The following is a 15,417-nucleotide window of genomic DNA, read 5'->3' as shown; positions in this document are numbered from 1 at the left end:
ATGCGTCGCATCTACTCGAGTGAAGCAAAGCGTCACGTCAAGCGAAAGCCAAGCAAAGACGCCCTTGACTGAATTCCGAACGCGCGCTCCGCCGCTTATATACGTTGAGGGGACTGCGTAAGCCGGTCCCAGTCGTCGACGCTGGCGTACTTGTAAAGCGGCGTGGACTCTAGGTGTTTGAGCAAAGCGCGGATGTTAGTTCGCCGGAGAACGGCACACCGGTTGTATGCGCAGCGCGCCCGAAGGAGAGGAAACCGCGGAAGAGAGAGTACTGCACATGCGCCGGCCCCAGCGCGTCTGCCGCGGCTATGACGCAACACAATCCAACACAATCCACTTTAATCCAATCCAAATCCAATCCAAGCCAAGCCAAGCCAAGCCAAGCCAAGCCAAGCCAAGCCAATCGAATCCAATCCAATGCCCCTCGCGAGAGAGTGTTCGAATCCAATCCAATGCCCCTCGCGAGAGAGTGTTCGCTATCGCCTCGACTCTACGCGCATGCGCAGTCAGCGTGCGGACTACGGACGTCAACGCGGGTGACATCGTGAGTTACTGAAATGCTCTGCATTTAAAAATTGCCTGCAATCCACGCTGGGAAGGTGGTGGAAAGCAAAGCTTTGAAAGGCACCCACAACAATTGCCCATGCGACGTCACTTGAATTCACACGAAACCAGATATTCTGCCAGTTGTTACCTGGAATTCGCGGGGCGGCGTGCCGAACGCAGCAGCAGCGTTCGGCCAGGGATGGGCTAGAGCGGCGGCGTTTTTCTGCGCCCAGATGTCTGTGGGGAGTTTGTACATTTTCTTTTCCCGCCCTGCAAACCAATCCTTAACGTATGTTTGCCTTGCGACCACTTAATTCCGTCGGGAGGGGGTTACCTTGGATGTGCTGTCGAAGAATTTAATAAAGCCGTGCGTAGGAATGGTGCAGTGGACGCGAAGCTGCACCAGAACAGGTAGAAAACAACCGTCGCTGAAGCAGACAACAAATTCCTTCCGCCGATGACGCCGCCTGCGAGCAGGCACTTCCGTGCGGAAAACGCTGGGTAAATGCGGCGCCATCTCTAGTATGCTCCGTAAGTGAAACCATCCGCCTCCTCCTTCCCCCCCCCCCCCCCCCCCCCAACTCCAAGGCGTTAAGAGTTTGTTTTCCCGCACGCCAGGAAAGAACCGTTGACTGGTAGAGCTAGAAAGCTTTGCTTTAAAGGGGCCCTGAAAGGCGTTTTGAGCACACTAAATTGACTAGCGCAATCGTTAGATTGGGTCGTCAACATCATCTGTGCTAAGTATTACTCTTTTACGCGCAGCGGAAAGCTCACACTTTTGTTGCAAAGTTTGTCGCTTTTTTCTCACCCTTTCCTTCGTGTTTTTGGACGCCGCAATCTTCACATGTCTACATCATCGATTCCCAGAGACGTTCGTCATGAGCTAGACATCCTGCTATTGGGCGGCTTTTTCACGCACTTCCGGCAAAGAGATGAGTCGTCTGCTCAGCGTCGGCTCGCCGGCTGATCTGCCAGCGGAGTGCCGGAGTGCTTGGACATTTTACGACAAACGAAACAAGTGTAAACAAACGCTTAACCGTTTGTACTGAATGCAACAGGGCCATAACACGACATGAATATTCTCTTAAGTACGTTCCATAAAGAAAGCGTTGAAGCCCCGTGGCACTTCTTTCTTGCAATCGCAGAGAACGCCCTGAGCCGAATGCCCGGGTTTGACGCATACATTTTATTCAACTTCCAAACAATCCAGAGATGCATTTCGAACGAACACAACGTCACAACATGCGTTGCAAGTCCGAACCGCGATTGACAGACGATGGGTTGCCTCCTCCTGCCCCTCGTAAATTCGGCACTCACCTCGCGCGCGGTTGGCGGGGACGAACAGCAAGTCACTTAACTGTGGCGCACAAGCCGAGATGGCTTTTACCCACGCACACTGCACATACGCCATGCGAGGTTGAGTCGTACGCCGCTGGAGAAAGATAATGCAGACCATGGGAAGCACTGTCCACCCGCAGAAGCAGAACGTCGCATTTCATCGCGAAACAAAGGAGTCCACAACACACACACCATCGCATCCTGTAATGCCAAACGCATCTCGCACTTCCAAATGAGAGTGAGTAGTATGCCTGCAGTGCCCATATGCCGCGAGGTGGGGCCCCAAGCTGAACCGGGATCACGCAACCGTAACTGACTTCTAGAGCGGTTCGTGCCTTGTTGCCAGGGCAACGGATGTTTGATATTGTCAAAGAAATGGTGCTCTCTCCAGCGCTAGACAGCTCAAAGCCGCGGCGGAACATGTTTTGCCAACGTTGCCGCTCTCCACCACGCGTCGCCCCAAGCTGAACTGCGTTTTGTGCACGGGTTCTGTATCAGTTTAAAATGTCTTTTTCACATGCCGCCGCCAGGAATTACCACCGCCACAAAATAAGACCCTGCACCAGCGGGGCCACATCTGATACGGCGCTTTTTGGATAAACAGTGCGCTGTGAATCCAAGGGAGCGAGCGCAGGATCCTCCCCGTGCGGCTGCGAGTTCGCCGCCGATAAAGAGTCGCGTGCCGCCGATAGGAAAGTTCTGCAGCAACGTACACCGCGAAAGGGCAAGGCCAGGCCGCCGCACACATGCGGCCAGATTTTTCGTTCGCCTTTCCAGCCTTGAGCGGAGTGCCGGATTCATGGTGTCAACAAAGCTTGCCCGTAGCAGACGGCTGTGTGAGCAGCACAATAGCGGAAGTACGTCACCGCCGAGGAGCGCAGCATCATGGGAGGGAAGGCTCGCTCGCCGTCAACAGCGGAGAGTAAGTTCAAACGAGGAGGAAACGCGGCGCGACGATAATGCGCGGTTTTTGATTTACGATTTCTCAGCTAATACTCATCGCTTCAACAAAATTCTTGCGGGAGGGGATTACTAATACATTGCTTTATTTGGTTACATGTACATCCACGTATCCGCGGAAGGTATTTCAGGACCCCTTTAAAACAACCCTCCGCGCGACGTAACCGACGCAACATTCGCACAGCCGCGTGGGCGAGCAAAGCCTCGCCTAGCTATGAAGTTATCGCGCGTCAGCACCGCTCGATTTCCGAAACATTCTGACCAGTGCTCGTGGAGCGATCTCTCGCGTGCTCTTGTCCTCGCCAGTTGACGTGCGTGCGCGCCTGAAGTGGACAGTGTATACAGCTGGCGTTACAGCACACAGCGCCTCGTGACTGGGCACTGCGACGGCAAACAAACGCTCCCGCAAAACACGGGTCGGCGGAACGAGCATGTAACTCCGCAGGAACAAGAAGCGCAACGTGAACGGCGTCGTTTCGCTGCTCGACAACGTATCAGGCAGCAAGGACCCAGCCGGCGGCTCATGGGGGATTCACACGACGGACATATCAGCAGCCGGACTGGTGACGTCGCGTGACGCCGCAGACGGTCCGGCGCGAGGAAGCATTCGCATGAATGATAAAGCGAGCACTCGACAGCACGGACGAGCAGAGCATACTCGCCATGCGTGGCCCGTCTGCGCGCGGCGAAAAGCGCAAGAGGTTCGTGTGGTTGAGGGTAGGGAAAAATATGGACGCTGATGAAAACCGTTGTAGCGCATAGTCGCGCGGCAATGGCGGTAGCACTGGCGGCAAGAATGAGCCGCGTAAGATCACGTATACGTGCCCAGTGAGAGCGTATGTATGCAGGACAGATGCCGCGCGCACGTTTTTTAGTTCTGCATTTCTTGAACTCCTGGTTTCTTTGCTGTAGACTCATGCGCTCAACCTTTACCGGCATTCTGACGTAGCTTCCGACGTTGTTGCGGGCTTGCGCCACTTCTCATTTCGACGTCGCCGCTGGCCAGGCAGTTCACGCTGCGATCTGCGTTTCGCCCACTCATTTTCGTGTCTGACGAGTCACATGCCCCTGGCGCGATTGCCCTGTACCGTAGTGTACCGAAACAAGCACGCGTACCGGGGGAGCGCGGCTCAAGGGCATAAAAAATTGGCTCCAACCCACGCTTTGAAGGTGGTTGGAAACCAAAGCTTTAAACGACGCCCACAACAATTTCCCATGCTACGTCACTTGAATTCACACAGGTGGCTATACAAAGAGTGACAGCAGAGATTCTGCCAGCCGTTACCTGGAATTCGCGGGGGCGGCGTCCCAAACGTTGCAGCAGCGTCGGCCGCCGCCATTGTAGCCCGGCCGTGCGACGGCAGACAGAAAACTGAGAGGAGCGTTTTTCGAAGGGTGAGACATCGGAACCTAGCCATCCTGATGTGCTAGTTCGGGGCTACACCACCGCGCGACACAGACGCAGACACCGAAACGATTCGGCATGTGAGCGTAGTGATTCCCATTTATACCAATTTAAACTTCTCAAACTTTTGTAAGACTGAGAATTGCCAGAAAGCTGAGGGCACTTTTATAATGCCTATTTAGCAGAACCTGTCGCCACTTGCGCCTGTTGTAATAGGGTGCCACTTAGAACACAACCAAATTGGTAATCACCAATTTAGAAAACGGAGCCCTGTTCGCGGCAAGCAGTGCGCAAAACGTAGCGGTTCTCTAGCGGGAAGATGTCTGTGTGGGGTTTGTACATTTTTTTTTCTCGCCCTGCAAACCAATCCTAACGTATGTTTGCCTTACGACCACTTATTTCCGTCGGCTGTGGGTTACCCAGGAGGTGCTTCCGAACAAGTAACTCTATCCATGGGAAGGCACCACGCAATGGATGCGAAGCTGCATCAAAATAGGGCCGTAAAGCATACTACAAAGCCGTACTGCTGACGGCGACGCCTGCGACGACGCTGGGTGAATTCGCCGCGCCATCTCTAGCGTGCTTCGCGAGTGAAACCCTCTGCCAGTCCCAGCGCCCTCCGCCGCCTCCGACGCGTTGGGGGTTTGTTTTCCCGCACGCCACGAAAGAACCGTTGGCTGGTAGAGCTAGAAAGCGTTGCTTTAATATGTCAACAAACGAAGGCCTAGTGGAGATCTTGATACGCCAGCTGCCCCGAGCAGGGAGGCAGGGTTGCTAGGCTATCCAGCCTTGTGCGCGTCAAAGCACAGTCTTTTGCTGAATTCCCCCGCTAGAATTGTGAAGAGAAATGGAACCTCGAATTGTCAGCTCGCGTCGTCCGCGGTCCATTCGGGAGGGTCACGAATCGCTGTCGTCGTATCACATAGCACACATTCCGCGGTCCGAATCAGTGATTTCGTCCGCCGTGTGAATGGGTTTTTAGCGCCGAAGCCGTAGCGCCTCCAAGGCAGGGAAGATGCCAAGGTACCGAGTACCGTTCTCGTTAATAAAACACTTTGATGCTTTTTCTTTACGTTGCCGTCACAGACGGCTTTGCACTGCCGGGGTCCCCGCTGCTCCCTCGCTCCTGGGATCCCCTATCCGTCTGGGGAGAAGCTACGTCGAAACCAAGGACGGTGTATAGAACCTCCGTGGTCGAACCCCAGCGCTTGTGCCACCAACCTTGCACCACTACTGCAGGCTGCGCCAATTTTCTTACATTGCTAAGAATTTTTCCTTGCCAATCTTGATATACTGCAAAATATTTTACTTAAAAGCTGTGAAGGCTGAACAAAATCAGACAGCATAAAGGACACAAAGAGACATTGCCTTTTGAACAAATTTACGGCTCCTTGCTCTAATTGTGTGGTTAAAGAAACTCTAAAAACACTTTGGTCGACTGTTTCAAAATCATTAATACTTGTACAACGTAGTCAGCCAACAGATCCAGTAGTTAGATTAGGGGGTCACGAAGTACCTCATCCAAAAGTCACGACTCTATGCCCATCAGATAACTCGATAACTTTCTTAAAACATTTTTCTCTCGTTCCTAATTTTGGTGTTCCCCGACCGCCGGAATTACGTCATTACGGTAGCGTAGCAGCTATTGGGCGGCTTTCCCTCAGTTGCAGCAACTAACGCATTCGATTGCCACTTTAGAAAGAAAGTCACAAAACTAAAGCTGTAACGGAAGGCGTACAGGCTTCGACGAGCAAATCACGCAGTGCGCCTCCGTGCTGGCAATAACTGTAGCTTTAGCGCAGCTTCCAGACGACAAGGAAAAAGTGAAAGTGCTTATCGGAAGTGTTGCAGAGTCCTTTTAAAGCAACTCTGCAACACTTTTCCCAAATGCTTTCACTACACTAAAAATTTAGGCGTAGGACCCGCAAAATTTGGGTGTAAGACACACTGTTTTGTGCGAAAGGATTCGTTAGGTCAATGTCGAAAGTTCGAAAAAAAGGCCAATAGTTAAAAGGCTAATAGCTAAGGCGCACATCAAGGCGCACAAAAAGGCCAATAGCAAAAACAATATTAATATCAAAGTTACTGAGTTGAAAGCATGATAGGTAAGCTTGGTTGTGGGTTGGATTCGAACAATGAAGCTTCAGAATGCGAGATTCGCGCGCGTCCCTATACCGCCAAAGCTCGGCCAAATGGTCGGGACCTTCGAGGAGGAAACGTGTTTTTGGGGCCTGAATTAAACATTTGAGCATGCTCATTCTGGAAGAAGCAATTCGGAGAGTATTGTAGCCCGTTCCTGCTGCATTGCCTTTTACACCGGCGACGCAAACGCGGATACTGCCCGATGATAGTAACGGGTACGGAGAAAAAATGCAGGGAAGCTTGCACTCGGCAGCAAGGCTTGAATGGCGAGGCTGTTGTAGGTGAGCATTGCCGGACAGGTACTTAAGTTTCAGTATTATCGTTTATTTGCATAGTTGCTGTGCTTGGAATCGTCGTCATCTGCATCGAAAAGGTCGTCGTATTGTACGCGGCCAGTGGTGGATGCAGAGTCATCATCAGCATCTGACTTCCACCAGCTCAACTGGCGAAGCTTGCACTAAATCCTGCAAGGCTTGAACCGCAGCTAAGCTGCATGATTTCTTTATACGCCAGCACTGGAGGACAATCATCACTCATTTGTTCAAGTTTAAAATTGTTTATTTAGATGTCCCGTCGTTGCTTTGCACTGTGCTGGTAGTATCCACCGTCATAGGCACCGATACCGTCGTGTTCCTCATGCCAAGCATTAGTTGCGCGGTAGCGTTTGACTACAGTGCTGGAGCTTTTTTTTTTTTTTTTTTTTTTGCTAAACGGAAAAAGCTGGAGACTCCCCAGTCGGCACGAGGCACGCGCTCCCGAGCACTCGTCGTTCTGTGCCGCTTCTGGTGGTTTTTGTCATTTCTTTTCCTTTTTTTTTTTTTTTGCTAAAGCCACTGCGCGTGCCGCGAACGCTCGGAGGTCGGCGCGAGCACGCAGCCAGGAGCGTTCCACTTCATCTTAGCGTTTTTTCCTGCAACGGCAGACTTGTACAACAGCTCCGCTGTTATAAAGACGCAGATAAAAAGAATAAATAGGTCGGGATTTGTTGTTGCGAAGTACTCTTACTGAAACATTTTATAGGCACATGTTGTTAAGCCTACTTAAGCTTTTGTAGCTTGCTAATTGCGCAAGCGGAAGTTGGGGGTGTTCTATCTCTCGACCCGCTGCCTCCTCCGACCACGAAATCGACGAGGCAGTAGTGAAAAAACCTCGAGCTCGTGCATGGAATCTGGCATGGAACGGTCCAGAAGCTAGCCGCATCGCCAATAAACAGTTTTCCTAAGCATTGAGTTTCGCTTTTCGGCACTCGTGGCTCAACAGTTTTTGGTGCCGAAACCTGGGACAGTGGCCGGGACCTGCTGAGGGCTTCGAGGAGGCCGAGCATAATAGAGAAACTCAAGTGCAAGCGAGCATCGAGGCGGGCGCAGAATACAAAGCTCATCAACGAGGCAAGTGCCATTCTGATGGACAGTTGCACTTCGGTAGACCAACTGACGTCGTTATACGAAAGGCTTAAAACGAACAACGACGAACTTAACAAGATCAAGATCAACAATGAGGTCGAAAGTTATATCGAGGACGAAGCGTTCCAGGGTGAGTACGACAGCCTGATTGAGTATCAAGACCACGCGATACGCATACTTACCGAACTGAAAAGCAGGAGCGCTCGTTTGTCACAGTCTGCAATCCTCAAGTCGTAGCTCCACAGAGAGAACGAGCAAGCCTTCCGAAACTGACCATCGCTCCCTTCTACGGGGATTGTGCAAGTGGAACTAATTCTGGGAGCAGTTTGAACACCTTGCGTTATTTGACGATGCAAAGAATAACGCAAGGTGTTCCGCAGGGAAGCATTCCTGGTCCAATTTTGTTTAGTATTTACATAAATGATATTGTCAATATTACTGAGCATGCTCATTTCATAGTTTATGCAGATGATACAAGTATGTTTATACAGTCTAGCGATATTAATTATCTTGAAAATCTAGCAAATGATGCCTTGAGTAAATTATTAAAATGGAGTAAAATCAATTCCCTGGAAATAAATGCAGTAAAAACAAAAGCTCTTCTATTTACGCCACCGCAAAAATGTATTAACCAAGATATTGCAATTTATCTTGGATCGGAGAACATACAGGTTGTCGAAAGAAGTTAAAACTTTGGGGGTAATTTTTAATAAGCATTTAACTTGGGATGACCATATTGAGCGCAGCGCTAGATTTCTGGCCAGGACGTGTGGTGTATTGGGCAAATTACAACAGGTGTTACCGTCCAAGATTAAGCTTTTAATTTATCATGCATTATTTTCCTCTCACTTAAGTTATTGTTCTCTTGTATGGGGCACAACATCACGAACCAACATACACAAGCTAGGTGTACTGCAGAAAAGAGCAATCCGAAATATAGCTAACGTACCATATGATGCGCATACCTACGAAATTTTTTGCAGCCTTAATGTAGTACCGATTCAGCATTTATATGAAACTAACCTCATGCTCAAATGCAAACAATTTTTCCAATATAACAACAAAGCCTTTATAGACCTGTGTAACCTAAATAAGCCAACTCTAGTACTGTATAGCTTTATGAGAGAGAAACGTGTGGTCACAACCTTTCTCGCGTACGAACTACGGATTTTCAAGATTGCAGTATCGTGTACCGTGTTTATTAAACAAATTACACAGAATTGGCGTAGATTTAAGTAGTATTTCGAGGAAACGATTGAAATCGCATATGATTAAAAATGGAGGCCTTGCCTAAAATCTTTTGTGTGTTTGTCATTGGCTTGTATTTTGGCGTTTCAAGCCTATATACCTGTGACTCGGGCTGCGGCCTATGTAACTTTGTATAATTTCAAACACCCAATTTTCTCTGGTTGATATTTCGTGAAGTATCGCTCTGCATTATATATAATGTATGTACTTTTCAATTCTGCCCTTAGTGTGCAAAGCCTAGCATCGATGACGTATCTGAATCTGTAGTATCTGTCACCCGTTTGTTGTAGTTTTACTGTATTTTTTGTATCTATGAAAGAGAGTCCATACGCTGTACCTGTACACGTTTGTTGTAGTTTTACTGTATTTTTTGTATCTATGACGAATCCATACGCTGTACCCGTTGCCAAGACAACGGGGCAAGGACCTCGTCAAGCTGCTGTACTGCGGCTTTTTGTTCTTGTCCCAGCACTCTTTTATGAAAAGATGGCTAAATAAAAGGTTGATTGATTGATTGAAAAAAAATGATCAACCAAAACAGCGGTCTTACTGTCTCCGAGAGCTTCAATTATCTTGGACTCTTTTTGAAGGGAGAGGCTGCCTCAGCTGTCAGCTGTTTACAAACGACCAAAGCTTGCTACAAGGATGCTATCGTAATACTAAAAAAAACGCTTTGGTGACAAGACGCGTGTTGAGCAAGAGTACTTCGCGAGACTACGCATGCTGAACCCCGTCAAGACATCCGGCGACACAGTGGGGCTGAGTCGCTGGACAGAATGCCACACCAGTTTGCGAAGAGCGCTTTCGATTGCACACTTATTCATTCTGAAGTAATGGGATCGTTACTGATACGACTAGAGTTCAGTTGAAATTGAAGGACATAGAGTAAAAATCTGATGGCGGTTACGGGCGATTACTGGACAAAACCAAATTAGGCTAAGTGGCACAGATTTGGCGTGTCCTCACGGAGCTTTGACCGTTCACGTATGTATAAACTGTGGGGTATAATCCGCATTCGCATTCAGATTGTTGGCGAATACTTCACCCGGACACGAGAAGAGCTTGACAGGGGAAAATATGCTACCCGGAGTTTCGTATTGTAATGGCTGCCTGCTTTACATTTTTAGTTAACAGAGCCGGAGTTGCCAATATGCTTGGAGAGGGGGAAAGCTCGTGGCGGGGACAGCGGGACGGAATCGTTCCCTCTTCCCGTCAGCTTCGTGTGTCACGCGATTTTCGTGTGCATTTGTGGCATGTCCCGGGGTCGAAGCAATGCGAATTTTAAAGCTGTCAATTTTGTATGCCTCGCGTTCAGTTGACACAAGGAACGTACCCAGAAGCCTTTCGTCCCCCCCCCCCCCCTCCGTCATTTTTTGGGCCTTACCCCCCCTTCCCCGAGCCACCTCTCTTCTCCCCTCGCACACATTCTAAAGCGGCGCCATACAAATCCTGGGCTTGATAGCTATTTGAGGCGTTTTGTCTCGAAATGAGCCAAATCCACCTAAGGAGAATTTGAGGGGAAAAAAAACGAATGTTGGGAACCGGGCCTAAGTGCAATGCTGTCAAAACTATTAAATGACATGTTTCACATGCCGGCTAGGGAAATCTATCGCGACAAGTAATTAATAATTAAGCGGAGAATTTGAGCAATATTACGGTAAGTTCGGATTTGGCTCGTACTCAGTTGAAACAGACAAATTTGTGCGGCATTCTTATGAAAATTTATTAAAATCGACTTTCAAGAATGGTACGATAGAGTTTTAAGCAAAAAAGGCAATAAACATGCAACAGAGCTTTAAGAACAGTAAAACTATACATGAGGAGCCGGTGAGTCCTCTTGGCAGCATTAGCAGCTCTTTTTGAATGGTTCCGTGAGGTACTTTTTCGGGCCCGCCTGAAAGCCCTTATGAAGCTCTTCCTTGCCTTGCCATAAATTTCCAAAACGCTTCACAAGAAGCCTGCTCATATCATCTTCCATGGCTTGCCGTGGCTTATAAGCGGCAGCTAATTTATTAGGTACGTAAATCAGAAATATGGGAGTACTAACAATAATAATAACCAGCTTTACTCCGTAAGGACGAGGAAGACGAGACAAAATGATAGTATCACACTTCTTAGTTTCATTTCGTTCACTTCCGTTCACGTTATCGTAGACGTGTTGCGGCAGGTCATTTTCCGATGTCCTCATTGCTCTCTGAACTCAAGAGCCAGCTCTAAAAAAAAAAAGGAAATGGATGCAAGAACGCACAAAACAGCCCGTAACGTCACATCAAACGCGAAATCCCTTTGGGGGAATATAATTTGGCTCATTTTGATCCGTGCCACAGCAGGGTCTGGCTCATTACCAATACGAAGTAAGATCTGCGTACACGCTTCCAAGGAATTGCCTCAACTATTTATCTGCCACATTTTTTAAGGGCAAAGTTGCCGGGATTTTCTTGGCAGTGCAGTTTTATCTGACTTAGTTTTGGTTTGTGGATTAGGTTTATTTCGAAAAAAAGACGGCTCATTTGGTGGTCAACGTGGGATTTAAAAAAAATGCAGGCGAGGTTTGTTTGCTCCGTTTACACGAAAGCCAGTATCGCTGTACACTGGCATCGTGCTCTGCTGCCGGCCTGCCACTGGCAATTCGCTGCACCCCCTTTACCCTGTCCGTCTGCAATCGGTGCTTGGGTCCTCTCGGACAGCAGTAACTTACCGCTTGTTTCGCCAGGGTGGTGGTTTCATCGGCTCAGGTCGCATGTGCTTTGGTGGAGAAGAAAATTTTTGTCTTTAGAAATTCAACAAATACCTCCGTCCTAGCGCGCCGTGGTGTCGGCGGATACTGTCGCCCATGCCTGGTGTTTGTGGCTCAAACGTTTCCTTCCCTGAGCCGAACTCACAGCGTGTTTTTCACTAGTTTTCGTGGAAATGCTGCTTTTGCGTTTGTCGGTAAGAAGTCTGCTTGCCGCAGAGAAACACGCCGTAGGGTTTCTCTAGGGAATGCCTTTCAACGTCCGGCTCGCGCACGTGTGCAGCGTCCGCCGAACAAGCCAAGGCAACACAAGGGCTTGGAACCGGGTGACGAGCGGAGTGGCGCGAGGGGATGCTTGACCCCACCGTCCGGCGCCTCTAACATTACACCCGCTTCGAGAAAGCTACCGTGGGAGTACAAAAGCCCGGTTCCACAGTCGCCGCGTCCGTCCGGATAAGAAGGATCGCTCAAAAAAAAAAAAAAAAAAAAAAAAACCGCCCGCATCTTCCCACGGGGGGAACTCGAGTAAATGCGTGGCAGAGTGGTGGGGGTATCGCGTGAATGTTGCGTAATTGGGTATGGTTTGGGAATGCTTAAGTGTTATTTCGTCTTTATTATTCTTATTTATTGAATGAAGGAGAAGCGAAGGCAAGGAGTGTAAAGTTAAAGTCTCTTTATTGCTTGGTGCCGTCAAGCAAAGGGTCAAGTCAAGCGAAAGCCAAGCAAAGACGCCCTTGACTGAATTCCGAACGCGCGCTCCGCCGCTTATATACACACCGCCCGCGTTCGAGGGAGAGGAGTACGGGGGAGAGACGCGCGTGCGCACACTTCCGTACAGAAGCGCGCGAACTTTCCACGCACCCACCACGCCGTTATCACGTGTACACGCCCTGCCGCCGTTACTGTTGAGCGCGACGCAGCGCACGGGTAGCTACGACGCATACGCGCACAGACGCGCTCCCCCCGCACCGCCGCAGCTGTTGTTGAGAGCGACGGAGCGCACGGGGTACACGCGCTCCTCCCGCACCGCCGCATCTGTTCTGTTGTTGAGAGCGAGGAGGGTACGGGGGAGAGACGCGCACCTGCGCCTCAACACGACGCGCATGCGCAGTGAGCGTATGGACGGCGCCGACAACATCGACGAGTGACATCGCGAGCCTAAGAAATGCTCCGCATTTAACAGGAAGCGCAAGAACGTTACCAAGCCGGACGACGGCAAGGTGACAAAGTGAAGGCTCGCATCGGAGTTGTACTGCGGCAAGAGGCAACGGCAGCATTCGTTTGGACAACTAAAGGCAGTGACATCGGCACTGTTGATTGACAGCCATTGTGGTTAATGGCTGCTATGCACAACGGCGGTGTAGTGATGCCAGCGCCGGTGGACCCCGTCGGGGCGACGACCCTCCTCCCTTCTCGTCGCTTTGCCCTGTCCCCCAAGCCGTCGGCGGAGTGGCAGACCTTTGGGACGGACTATAGCCGCGCCGGCGACCTTCTATGCGGCTTTTGGGAAGACTCGTTGCCTCCCGACCTTCGGGGGGCGGCGGACAGGGGGAGCAGGGGTCAAAATACTAATTGGTACGTGTGCTGCTGTGCGGGGGTGGCTTCGCTTGCGACTGCATGCGCAAGTTTGCTGACTTTTTACGCGGCTGCGGCCAAGAGCGGTCGCATCAAGACTTGCTCTCGTGGTAGTTTCTGGGCGCCAGAACCCCCCGAGTTTCTCGCCAACCGCGCGGCGGATCGGCACCCTTTTTGGCCCTCCGGGCCCCCATCACGGATCATGCCGCGATACCCTTTTTGTGCGCTGCGGCACCTTTTAATTGTAATCCATTTTGCATTGTCTTGTGTTAGCTTATGTTCATGCTTCGACGCCTCCTGTAAATAAGCGAAAATGGGCTTTTTCTTCATCATCTACTTGCCTCGTCTCGTCATCGGGCCCTTCACCATCCTCCACGACGACCCCACCCACCTCAATAACGAACCAAACCTTCCTGGCGGGTTTACGGACCTCGAGAACACCGGGCTTGGGCGGGGAAGGGCACGGAGTCAAGGCGGCCAATGGTCAACATGAGAGAGACGGGTGTGCAGCGGATAATCGGTGAAAATGAACCCGGGCCGGACATCTCGACGGACACCAACCAGACTTTGGCCGAGAGAAATTTTTGGACTGCGAACTGTGTTTTTGTATTAGAGAGGTTATAAAACGCCGGGTGCATATGATGAAAATACGAGGTGCATTAAACATAGCTTAGTCTAGGGATGTCGGAGTATCGTCAAGGTTTTGGCAGAGAGCAACGAGTTCACTTCACCAACGGGCCGAACGAGAAGACAGAGGAGAAGCTCATTCCCGCCTTGCATGACAAGCCACGCTGCGACGCCGAGGAAGCGACAAGGCGCGTCCCCGGAAATAACAAGGTTCTTTACAGAATTTCCATAGGTAAGTGCTGACGCGCTGGCGCTTACCAACGTTTTGTTTTTCTACATTTACCGCAGTCCAGTGCGTCTCGATACTGCAATTTCCGAGGCCTCAATCATTGGTGCTTTGAATGGCAGACCGTCAAACGTTGAACTCTGAGGATGTTTAGGGTAATAACACACAGAATTAGGCGTATGACATCTCCGATTTACCTAGCACTTTATTTCCTTCCTTCATAACTAGTATAGCCATACGTTTTGTTTGGAGAAAAACGGGAAAGCGCAAGAGGTTTGCCACGGAGATCTGAACTCTATGTGGCCAACTCTCCGTGGAAACTCTCCGTGTCAATTTATTTCACTACAATTTAGGCCTCTTTTTTTACAAGTTACTTCACAGTTATATTTCATACGATTCCATTGATCTCAACCGCTTAAGTACTAAAAATGTTATCAGGTTTGCCGCCAATAACAACTTCTTATTACCGACTGTGCATACTAATTACGGCAAGAAAACTTCTCGCTTCGCTGAAACATGATTTTCGAATAGCCTTCCTTTTGCTGTAAAGTTGGTATCGTCTATAACAAGCTTTAAAACTTCCTTAAAAATTTGTTCTTGTAATTGACTTCAAGTATCGACTTCCATTGTTTTTTGTTGTTATTATTGCCATTTACTTCTCTATACCTCTACATTTACTGCTTTGTACTGCATTGTGTTACTGTTGCTTCGAATATTGTGCATTTACATGTAACTTAGTTTAAAGCAATGTTTGCTAGTTATAAAACTATGCAGTTATTTGTATTTCGCTTTTTTCTTGAGTAGGTTTGCTCATGTTTATTTCTTAATCCCTGCTTCGACGAACTCACTTTTTGCGTTTTTATCGAGGGTCCCGTTATAGACTGCGGGCTCTGGGACCATCTTCTGTATATTAGTATGTTTGTATACCTTTACACAGAAATAAACTTGATTTTGACTTTGAAAAAAAAAAAAAAAACTCTCGAGTGCCTACATGCACTTCCGTTTCTGCCGACTTCGATTGGGTATAACGTGTGGGATGCTCCAGGAATATACCTTAACAATAGCAGAGGGAGTGTATAGTTACTGTGCAGTACACGTATTTATTCCTGGAAGTATTTTAATTACTCCCGTTCTTTTTTTAATATTGCAAACTTCGCGCAGGGACCTTGACCGTGCGCAGAAATTTCGAACAAACGAGTGTTTTCGCTTTTCG

General features: G+C 49.3%; 1 protein-coding gene across 2 annotated transcripts in view; it reads right to left on the bottom strand.

The window, feature by feature from the left end:
- LOC144168786 (uncharacterized) overlaps positions 1-15,417 on the bottom strand; it is a 139,889-nt gene that overhangs the window by 47,858 nt on the left and 76,614 nt on the right. The gene's annotated exons all lie outside the window — the stretch shown is intronic.

Source organism: Haemaphysalis longicornis, unplaced genomic scaffold (assembly GCF_048455015.1).
Source record: "Haemaphysalis longicornis isolate Haplotype H1 unplaced genomic scaffold, Haemaphysalis longicornis Haplotype H1 scaffold_2, whole genome shotgun sequence".
Classification (NCBI taxonomy): domain Eukaryota; kingdom Metazoa; phylum Arthropoda; class Arachnida; order Ixodida; family Ixodidae; genus Haemaphysalis; species Haemaphysalis longicornis.
Note: the sequence above shows the minus strand (reverse complement) of the source record. Positions and strands in the feature narration are given on the sequence as shown.